We start from the raw sequence: 3,552 nt of genomic DNA, 5'->3' as shown, positions 1-3,552 counted from the left end.
TTGGAGTATTGCTGAGTCTTCCTGATCTTGGCTCAGGACTTCTTTAAACTCTCTTGCTGTCTCTGAGCTATTTCCACATTCTTACAAAAGACACAGAAATCTTTCAAGTTCAAGGATGCAAAAAACTCAGCAGGGCTCTTTCATCCTAGACACATTGGATGCAGGGAAAACAACATGAGGCTGAACACCTATCTTACTGTAGTAGTCAAGGTACTGGCATGAAACAGCTGGTACACTAAAAATACTAATTTGAAGACACTAATAAAGGCAGTATTTATAAAGTTGTGGGCAGGTTTGGGGAGAGCTACAAGGAATATGTAGGAACCCAAGGCCTAAGAACAGTGGCAGTGGAAACTATTGCCACCCTGGCCCTGAGAGGCGGAGAGAGAACAATTATGGGAGCCTGGAAAAGGCCTCATGACAACATCATATCTGTGTTCCTCGTATAGGGAGGCAGTCAATCCACAATGAGAGGGAAGAGAGGGAGCCTGGGGAAGAAGTACCCTATGTCACGCTCTTCTTTCCCTTCTGTTAGTTCCTCCATTAATGTAAACCAATCAGTAGCCAAAAGGCAAGGAGACACATGGATTCTATCCGTTCTGCTCAGAGACAGCCTCCTGGTACATAGTCAGGAGAAGGGCAGAAAGTAGATCTGGAGAAGCAAACAGACAATATTCAGATTATATCCAAGAAATCAGACAAGTGCTCTATACCTGTGGTTTCAAAGTGTGTTCCCTAACCAGACCCACACTTCTGAAACTTACTGATAATAAATAAAAAGTAAACTCCTCCCTTTCCCATCTTCAGGGACACCAGAAGAGAGTCACTTCCTTAAATGTAGTCTATAAAAACATCTGTTCAAGACAATGATTTTGAAAAGAATCAAGGAAAGACATCCAAAGGCTTTTACCCACATTTCCCCAGACCTCAAGGAAGGGATGGGTTTCCATGAGAGTGGAAAGTCTGATTGGTGCAGGCTTAATGGATTATTCTTTAATTGGACCTGGGAGAGTAGGAGTGAGGGAGGTTGACAGAAAACAAGCTTGGAAGAACCATTCCTGTTGCTGAGAGTGACCTTAATTCATTTACTTGCAGGATAGAGATAATGAGTGTCCGTGAGAATGTCCACCTTACAGTGGTGTTGTGAGGCTTTGATAGGTTAATACACGAAAAGTGCTCATCTTAAGGAACACAGTAGGAACTCCGTTATCAGCTGTAACCACAGTTCATGGTGATTAAGAGTAAGGATGCTGGAACTAGGTAGCACAGGTTCGAATTCCAGGTCTGCTACTTTTTAGGGGTGTGAACTCTGGAAAGTCACTTGATCTTTGCATGGGAGTTTCTTCGTTGGTGATTACAAAATCGCCTACCTTATAGGGCTATGAGGAAGGTTAGAATATTTATGAGTCATTTCTGCATTAGGTATTTTTATTTATTAAAATAAAATAATGCATATTGTTGTATATTACCATGTTTCTGATTTTCACAATTGTAAAGGATGTGATGACTGTCCTTGTCACTAAATCCTCAGACCCATGGATAGAAGTAGAACTATCCATTTAAAGATATGTGTGACTTAAAGGTTTTTATTTGTGTTACTAAAATATTCTGATAAGAATTTATCCTCTCGCCAACAATGTGTGGGTGCTCATTTCCTTGTATTCTCACTTTGGCCAAGTTATAATTTTTAAAAATTTGCCAATTCATATGGAAAATGTGAATCCATGTAAAAAACTCACCCTCCACTCTATTGGTTTACTAATTTCTAAAGGTCTCACATAAACAAAATCTATTTGAAAACTCTTTCTAGACTCTTACATTCTCAACTCCCTAAACATTTTGAATTTAAATAATTCCCAAAATTATTGCTGCTGTTTTTAAAGCAATGTCATTTATCTAAGATATCTTGAAGATCTGGGAAACATATGTCTGTTCAGACAGGAGCCAGTATATACCCATTTCTCATAATTGCCAGGTAATGAAGAAAAGTTGAATTTTCCAGAAGTCATAACTCAAAGCTGTAAACTTTGGTTTGGTTTTTGCTATTTTAATTTTTAATTTTTATTTATTTATTTTTTGCCCACCCACCACCCTGGTGTTCAAAGAAGCAATATAGCACTCTTTTTCCTTTAAAGGAAGTGTTCTAAAAAGTGCAGAAGGCTCCAGTAGTTTGGTTCTATTCAGTTTAGATAAGTAGCCAGAAAGTTCAGAAGCTCAATCCAAAATTATTCTGTTTCAGTTGCCATAAAATCAGATTAAATATCGCATAAGAATAGGCTTTCTTGGAAGATTTCTGGTTCAGGACTTCCTGGCTTTGGCATGAAACAAGAACACCACAATACAGCAAGTAGTTGACTCAGATTGGAATGTAAGCAGTACCTAGAAATCTAAACTTGAAATACTATTTGCATCTTCTATCTGAATAACTCATGGGGATTTATTTTTGTCTATCTCTACAGAGTGTCAGATTTAAGTCACATTTTGTTAGCTAATGATTTTAACTTAATAGTAACAGACAACATGTAATGGCTTAAATATACTCTTGCTCGCAGTTTGTCGAAATGCCGTTTTTCAAGAAACAATCGTTTGTCCTTAAGTAGAATACATACCCTTTAACCGCCCGATCATTACATTTCTTTTTCATGCTTCTGTGTGGTATAATTTTTGCACTTTAAATAGTACACTATTAAGCCATGTGGAGGATATTTTTGACTGTATCATACCTATGGGTATTTGGTTTTTAAACATTATATGGTCTCTTAAATGGTCTGCTATTGCAAAAACAAATTTAGAATAAAATTACTCTCTTAACCATATCCCTGAAATGGTTTGAATTCTAGCTGTGGATAAATCTTAGTTCTTTTAGAGGTTACCTCTCCCCCTTAGGCCATCTGCAGTAATTAGATGGGCTCATGCTGTCCTGCTGACAGCTCCTGCCTTGATTTACAAGGTTTGGAATTAAGGAATTTTTCATGAAGGATATTTGCTGAACGTTTTCCCAATGCCTGCAAGTGCTACAAAGCCTACGTATTTTGAAGCTGGTGTTTATAAATTTTAGTCCGTAGTGGATATTTATATTACTTTTTTTCCTCTATACTTCAAATCAATTATATTTTAAATACTTGATTTAGATTTTTTTTTTTCCTAAGTGAAACAAACTAGTCTGAAAAGGCTGTTACATGATTCCACTATATGACATTCTGGAAAGGCAAAACTGTAGACGGTAGAATGATCAGTGGCTGCCAGAGCTTCAGGGGGAAGGGATGAATAGGTGAAGCAAAGGGAATTTTTAGGGCAGTAAAACTATTCTGTATGATACTGTAATGTAGACGCATGACATTGTATATCTGACAAAACCCATAGAGCTTTACAGCACAGAGTGAACCTGAATGTCTGCAAATTTAAAAAAATTATTAAGGAGGTTGGGGGAATCTCAGGAAGGAATACAGATTGTAGTAAGAGAATATACACGTATTGCAAATATATGAAACAACCTCACTGAAGAGGATGGGGGTAAAAGATACTGACCTAAATAACTTAATGAACAGAGTC

Source organism: Ursus arctos, unplaced genomic scaffold, assembly GCF_023065955.2.
Source record: "Ursus arctos isolate Adak ecotype North America unplaced genomic scaffold, UrsArc2.0 scaffold_13, whole genome shotgun sequence".
NCBI lineage: Eukaryota > Metazoa > Chordata > Mammalia > Carnivora > Ursidae > Ursus > Ursus arctos.
The sequence above is the reverse complement of the archived record's forward strand: the minus strand, read 5'-3'. Positions refer to the sequence as shown.